General features: G+C 51.6%; 1 protein-coding gene across 1 annotated transcript in view; it reads left to right on the top strand.

Annotated features, from left to right (window-relative positions):
• The first annotated feature begins 546 nt into the window (after window positions 1-546).
• The window catches only part of LOC143291412 (uncharacterized), a 42,955-nt gene continuing 36,056 nt past the window's right edge, over window positions 547-7,445 (top strand). Inside the window, exon 1 of the mRNA XM_076601251.1 lies at window positions 547-782. The gene's annotated coding sequence lies outside the window, so the exon portion shown is untranslated. The remainder of the gene's footprint in view (window positions 783-7,445) is intronic.

The raw sequence follows: 7,445 nt of genomic DNA, 5'->3' as shown, positions 1-7,445 counted from the left end.
TTCCCGTCTCCAAAGCAGGTGTGGTGTAGCGTATATGGATCATTGAGACCTCTTTAAACCTATCTGCTTGGCAGATGTGGTGTAGCGTATATGGATTTGTCCGAACGCAGTGACGCCTCCTTGAGCTACTGAAACTGAAACTGAAACCTGATTTCACTCTCCCTCTCTCCCCGTGTCTCTTTTGCACACGCGCACGTGTGTGTGAGAGAGCACGCGTGACCGACCAGTCTGTGGCCTTGTATAAAAACGACCGACCTCAAAGAGACCGCCGCGTGGAGGAGAGGGGGGGAGGGTTGTGGGGGAGGTGGGGAGAGGGTGGAGGGAGAGTGGGGGACATCGGTGAAGAAGAGGTGGGAGAGGTATTGGTGGGCGTGGGGGCGGGGTTTGCCGACAGAGGAGAGGTGGTCTGCCCCGCTGTGAAGTCCACTATTAGCCCCCGAGTAACGGTGAACTGAAACGTAATCCACAGCTTGAATCCTTCCACTACCACGCTACACACACACTCACACCTGCCTGCCTTCAACACCACGTCGCGGGGCTCGGTCCACGCTCTGTGATCGCCAGCACGCAGTTCACACACACTCACCGACTTGTCTGGACTGTCAGCTCTCCACCGCCATTCCTTTGTCGTCTGCTGCACCGATTAGATCACGTGGTCTTCTTGTTTTCGCGTCATGGCGCCGCAGGTTGTTTTGGGTCAGACGCATTGCAAAGGACATGAAGTTGAGTGTGGTGGAGCACATCTGGTCCTTGTGGATTCTGGGAAACGTTGTCAACGTTAAGTGAGTTTTTCGTTATTGTTTTTTGTTCCAATTGTTTTGTCGGTCGTGTTGTTGGTTCGGGGCTGAATGAAGTTATCGCGCAGGCGTTGGGAGAGGGGGAAAAGTCAACGAACAAGTCGTCCCCCAAAGCCTGACAAAGTGAAGTCGTTTGCAACAAGTGATAGGCCGTTTATCTGCTTTAACATCGGCTAATGCTTTCCGCCCCTCGACAGGAACTCTCGTTTGCGTGTTGACGACCTGAAGTGAAAATTAGCTCTTTTAGTTGCGACCAGAATCTGAGTCCTGGTGGCTTGTTTGGGCGGATGGGGCGTGTGTGTGTGTGTGTGCGTGTGTTTGTGTATGTGAGCGTGAGCGTGTGTGTGTATGTGTGTGTGTGTGTGTGTGTGTGCGGTGAGCGTGTGTGTCGGCTCCTCTAGTTTTGTGTGTGAAGTGTTGTAACCGCTACCCCGGCCGTATCAGTGACCGCTGGTTCCCAATCCGCAAACACTAGAGATAAGCCGAATGGTGTAAACCTCTCGACACGACGGCAGACCCACTAACTCTCGTCCTTATTATATGCCTGTGGGCATCGAAGGGGAACGAAGGGGCAGAAAAAGACTTGTAATAAAATCGTGGTAGTTGTGGCTTGGGGGAGCCATGCAGAGGGTTACCTGAAGGCGAACGTGGTCGATAGTGCCTGGTTCTCAAGGCGGTCCGCAGGTAAGGAGTGTTTACTTTGATTGTGCCGGCTTGGTGCGTGGGGGATAAAGGTAATCGGTAGAATTATTATACACTGGGCGATCGGATTTCTGGATAAACACAGTCATACAGGTAGGCACCGAACGTACGTACGTTGTGGCAGGGCAGCGTGTGTTCAGGGGAAGGTTGGTCTACTGGAATGAGGTGGGTCGTTTGCGGTGTGAGGAGTTTGTGTTTGTGTGTCAGTGTGTGTGTGTGTGTGTGTGTGTGTGTTAGTTTATGTGTGTGTGAGTGTGTGTATGTTTGTGTGTTTGTGTTTGTGTACTAGTGCGTGTATGTGTGTGTTAGTGTGTGTCAGTGTGTTAGTGTGTGTCAGTGTGTGTGTGTGTGTGCTCTCTCTCTCTCTCTCTCTCTCTCTCTCTCTCGGAGTGGGGGTGGATGGTCGTCGTCATTGTTTCTGTTGCTGTTGTCGGTAGTTGTGGTGATGGTTGTGGTGATGGTGTGTGTGTGTGTGTGTGTGTGTGTGTGTGTGTGTGTGTGTGTGTGTGAAAATATGACTGCGCTATATAGCAATATTTTTTCGGTCATTCATATTTTTGATAGTGAGATGGGGTCTGTGGTGGGATGAAAGCGCGTGCGCACGTGTGTGTGTGAGCGCGCGCGCGTATTCGTGTCATTGTGTTTGTGTGTGGGATCTCCAGTTTCACTTGAAGTATTATTAGACGGAAAGAAGAGGGGTAGTGGGTGAAAGAGAGGGAATGCTTGTTAATATTAGTGTAGGAAAGTGTTAATGTATGTGTTAGAGGAAATAAAGATAAGTCTTTCATAAGAAAAAGAAAGTTTAATGAGATGGTGGCGTGTAATAAATGAAGTATTATTGGAGGGAACGGAGGTGTATGCAAATCAACAAATATACCAACTGGACTGGTGTTTAAAATTTCCGAAAAGATTCCGAGCAATGAATAATCATTCAAAATCTTTTCAGTGGCTTATGGGACTTCGGTAGAAAAGTGATCAACTACAGCTTTTGGTATTAACTGTTTTATGCGTGGACAGTGGATGAGTAGATGCCACTGTGTTTGTGTGTGCGTGAGTGCGTGCGCGCGCAGGTGTGTGTGTGTGTGTGTGTGTGTGTGTGTGTGTGTTCGCAGGGAGAGCAGCAGTTGTCTGTTATATTCAGTGTGAATTCTATGTACATTACAGACACAGTTCACACGTAAGCAACACGAAAATTGCTCGAAAGACGTTGCTTTCAATTTCTGTTCATTTGTTATCACTAAGGTACTTAATGTCAGTACATAAATTTACATTTAATTGATTGTTTGATGGAAAGTATGCCCAGTGTGCTGGTAGATAGAGAAGGATAATGTGATCATATATATATATATATGTGTGTGTGTGTGTGTGTGTGTGTGTGTGTGTATATATATATATATGTGTGTGTGTGTGTGTGTGTGTGTGTGTGTTTGTACTATTATATGTAAAGTAACAAAACGTGGAGTTGTAAACACTTCGTCGCTTTTTGATTGTTTGTCGTAAAGTCACGTGCTTGCTCTGGTGTAAAGACAAAACGAAACAAACGAAAAAAAAAAAAAAAAAAAGCGAGATACGTTTACATACAAATGTGAACATGGAACGTGCGCTTTACAGTGATCCGTCACACCCTCACCCATTGTCATTGTCTGAACTTCCACACCGTCTCTCTCTCTCTCTCTCTTTCTCTCTCTCTCTCTCTCTCTCTCTCTCTCTCTCTCTCTCTCTCTCTCTGTGTCTCTCTCTCTGAGCGATCAGCCTCACTCTGTCTGTATACTCCAGTCTTTATTTCTTTGGATTCCCCTCACCCTTCCCATAGAGCTCCGTTTCGTGCTTGCTTGATCTGCTCCTCTGTGTCTCTGTCTGATTCTGTCTCTCCCTCTCTCTCTGTCTCTGTGTCTGTCTCTCCCTCACTCTCTCTCTCTCCCTTTCTCTCCCTCTTTCTCCCCCTCTCTCTCTCATTTTCTCTCTCTCATTCTCTCTCTTATTATCTACCTCCCACCCCCCTCTCTCTCTCTCATTTTCTATCTCTTTCAGTCTCTCTCTCTCTCTCTCATTAACCCCTTCTCATTTTCTTCACACACACACACACACACACACACACACACATATATATATATATATATATATTATATTCTCTGTCTCTGTCAGTCTCTCTCTCTCTCATTCTCGCTCTCATTCTCATTCTCTCTCTCTCATTACCCCCTTCTCATTTTCTTCACACACACACACACACACACACACACACACACACACACACACACACACACACACACACACACACTTTCACCACAAACTGTTCAGAACACAGACACAAAACATACACACTGTATGTGACCATCACAAGCTGTCCAGAACAAGAACACGGACAGACACACTCACACACACGCGCGCGCGCGCACACACACACTCTCTCTCTCTCTCTCTCTCTCTCTCTCTCTCTCTCTGTGACCCTGTCAGTCTCTCTCTCTCTCATTCTCTGTCTCCGTCTCATTCGCTCTGTTTCTCCTTCTCTCAGTTTCATTCTATCTCATTCTCTCTCTTCCTCTTTCCCTTCCCTGCCTGTCTACCCCCTCTCTCTTCCCCCCTTCTCCCTCCCTTCCTGTTCGTCCCCCTCCCTCTCTCTCTCTGTCTTTCTCTCCCTTCCTGTTCATTGCCCCCCCTCTCTTTCTGTCTTTCTCTCCCTTTCCTCGCTGTCCCCCCCCCCCTCTCTCTCTCCCTTCTCCCTCCCTTCCTGTTCGTCCCCCTCCCTCTCTCTCTCTGTTTTTCTCTCCCTTCCTGTTCATTGCCCCCCCTCTCTTTCTGTCTTTCTCTCCCTTTCCTCGCTGTCCCCCCCCCCCCTCTCTCTCTCCCTTCTCCCTCCCTTCCTGTTCTTCCCCTCCCTCTCTCTCTCTCTGTCTTTCTCTCCCTTTCCTCGCTGTCTCCCCCCTCTCTCCCTCCCTTCTCCCTCCCTTCCTGTTCACTCCCCTCCTCCCTCTCTCTCTCTGTCTTTCTCTCCCTTTCCTCGCTGTCTCCCCCCCTCTCTCCCTCCCTTCCTGTTTACTCCCCTCCCTCTCTCTCTCTGTTTTTCTCTCCCTTCCTCTCTCTCTCTCTTATCTGTCTTTCTCTCCCTTTCCTCGCTGTCTCCCCCCCTCTCTCTCCCCCTTCTCCCTCTCTACCTGTTCACCCCCTCCCTCTCTCTCTCTCTGTTTTTCTCTCCCTTCCTGTTCACTCCCCCCTCTCTCTCTCTCTCTCTGTCTTTCTCTCCCTTTCCTCGCTGTCTCCCCCCTCTCTCTCTCCCCCTTCTCCCTCTCTTCCTGTTCATCCCCCCCCCCCCTCTCTCTCTCTGTCTTTCTCTCCCTTTCCTCGCTGTCTCCCCCTCCCCTCTCTCCCTCCCTTCTCCCTCCCTTCCTGTTCACTCCACTCCCCCCCCCCTCTCTCTCTCTGTCTTTCTCTCCCTTTCCTCGCTGTCTCCCCCCTCTCTCTCTCCCTCCCTTCTCCCTCCCTTCCTGTTCACTCCCCTCCCCCCCTCTCTCTCTCTCTGTCTTTCTCTCCCTTTCCTCGCTGTCTCCCCCCCCTCTCTCTCCCTCCCTTCTCCCTCCCTTCCTGTTCACTCCCCTCCCTCTCTCTCTCTGTCTGTGTCTTTCTCTCCCTTTCCTCGCTGTCTCCCCCCCCCTCTCTCCCTCCCTTCTCCCTCTCTTCCTGTTCACTCCCCTCCCTCTCTCTCTCTGTCTTTCTCTCCCTTTTTCGCTTTCTCACCCTCTCTCTCTCCCTCCCTTCTCCCCCCCTTCCTGTTCACTCCCCTCCCTCTCCCTCTCTCTCTCTCTGTCTTTCTCTCCCTTTCCTCGCTGTCTCCCCCACCCCTCTCTCTCTCCCCCTTCTCCCTCTCTTCCTGTTCACTCCCCTCCCTCTCTCTGTGTGTCTTTCTCTCCCTTTCCTCGCTGTCTACCCCCCCTCTCTCTCCCCCTTCTCTCTCCCTTCCTGTTCACTCCCCTCCCCCCCTCTCTCTCTCTGTCTTTCTCTCCCTTTCCTCGCTGTCTCCCCCCTCTCTCTCCCCCTTCTCCCTCTCTTCCTGTTCACTCCCCTCCCTCTCTCTCTCTCTGTCTTTCTCTCCCTTCCTGTTCACTCCCCTCCCCCCCCTCTCTCTCCCCCTTCTCCCTCCCTTCCTGTTCACTCCTCTCTCTGTTTTTCTCTCCCTTCCTGTTCACTCCCCTCCCTCTCTCTCTCTGTCTTTCTCTCCCTTTCCTCGCTGTCTCCCCCCTCTCTCCCCCCCTTCTCCCTCTCTTCCTGTTCACTCCCCTCCCTCTCTCTCTCTCTCTCTGTTTTTCTCTCCCTTCCTGTTCACTCCCCTCCCTCTCTCTCTGTGTCTTTCTCTCCCTTTCCTCGCTGTCTCCCCCCTCTCTCTCTCCCCCTTCTCCCTCTCTTCCTGTTCACTCCCCTCCCTCTCTCTCTCTGTCTTTCTCTCCCTTTCCTCGCTGTCTCCCCCCTCTCTCTCCCTCCCTTCTCCCTCCCTTCCTGTTCACTCCCCTCCCTCTCTCTCTCTCTCTCTGTCTTTCTCTCCCTTTCCTCGCTGTCTCCCCCCCTCTCTCTCCCTCCCTTCTCCCTCCCTTCCTGTTCACTCCCCTCCCTCTCTCTCTCTCTGTCTTTCTCTCCCTTTCCTCGCTGTCTCCCCCCCCCTCTCTCTCCCCCTTCTCCCTCTCTTCCTGTTCACCCCCTCCTCTCTCTGTGTGTCTTTCTCTCCCTTCGTCACTTTATGTCGTTTCCTGTTTGTCCCTCTTTTCCCCCTCGATCTCTTTCATTCTCTATCTCTACGTTCCTTCCTTTCTGTCTCTCCCCAGCCCCTTTCTCCCTCTCTCTCTCATATTCTCTTTCCCTCTCTGTCAGTCTTCCTGCCTACTGCACTTTCTCTCTCTCTCTCTCTCTCCCCCTCCCTGTTCTTCCTCCCCCACCCCCTTCTCTCTCTTTCTCCTCCTTCTCCTTCTCTTTATGTCGCTTCTTTTGTCTGTCTCTGTTTGTCTGTCCCTCTTTCCCTCCTCGGTCTCTCTCTCTCTCTTCTCTCTCTGTGCGTTCATTCCTTTCTGTCTCTCATCCGCCCCTTTCTCCCTCTCTCTCCCTCTCTGTCAATCTTCCTACCTGCCTCACTTTCTCTCTCTCTCTCTCTCTCTCTCTCTCTCTCTCTTCCCCCTCGCCCCCCCTCTCCCCGCCGATCCCCCCCCCCCCCCGCAACACACACACACACCTCCCACCCCACACCCTCGATCTCTTTCATTATCTCTACGTTCCTGCCTTTCCGTCTCCCCCCCCCCCCCCCCCCAGCCCCTTTCTCCCTCTCTCTCTCATATTCTCTTTCCCTCTCTGTCAATCTTCCTGCCTAGTGCACTTTCTCTCTCCCCCTCCCTGTTCTTCCTCCCCCACCCCCTTCTCTCTCTTTCTCCTCCTTCTCCTTCTAAGTCTCTTTATGTCGCTTCTTTTGTCTGTCTCTGTTTGTCTGTCCCTCTTTCCCTCCTCGGTCTCTCTCTCTCTTCTCTCTCTCTTCTCTCTCTCTCTCTCTCTCTCTCTCTGTGCGTTCATTCCTTTCTGTCTCTCATCCGCCCCTTTCTTCCTCTCTCTCTCCTTCTCTGTCAATCTTCCTACCTGCCTCACTTTCTCTCTCTCTCTCTCTCTCTCTCTCTCTCTCTCTCTCCCTGCACCCCCACCCCCTCTGTCTTTCTCCTCCATCTCCGTCAAGCTATGTCCTTTTCTTTGTCTCTGTCTCTGTGTCTCCAGTCTGTTAATCTGCTCCTCTTTCACCCCTGTCGATCAGTATCTGTCTCCCCCCCCCCCCGCCCCCCCAACCCCCCACGCCCCCCGATCTCTTTCATTCTCTCTTTTTACGTTCATTCCTTTCTGTCTCTCATCTGCCCTTTTACCACCCCAACCCCCCTCCTCTCTCTCTCTCTCTCTCCCTCTCTCTCTATCTCCCCCACCCCTCTC

Source organism: Babylonia areolata, chromosome 17, assembly GCF_041734735.1.
Source record: "Babylonia areolata isolate BAREFJ2019XMU chromosome 17, ASM4173473v1, whole genome shotgun sequence".
In the NCBI taxonomy this organism is placed as follows: Eukaryota; Metazoa; Mollusca; class Gastropoda; order Neogastropoda; family Buccinidae; genus Babylonia; species Babylonia areolata.
Note: the sequence above shows the minus strand (reverse complement) of the source record. Positions and strands in the feature narration are given on the sequence as shown.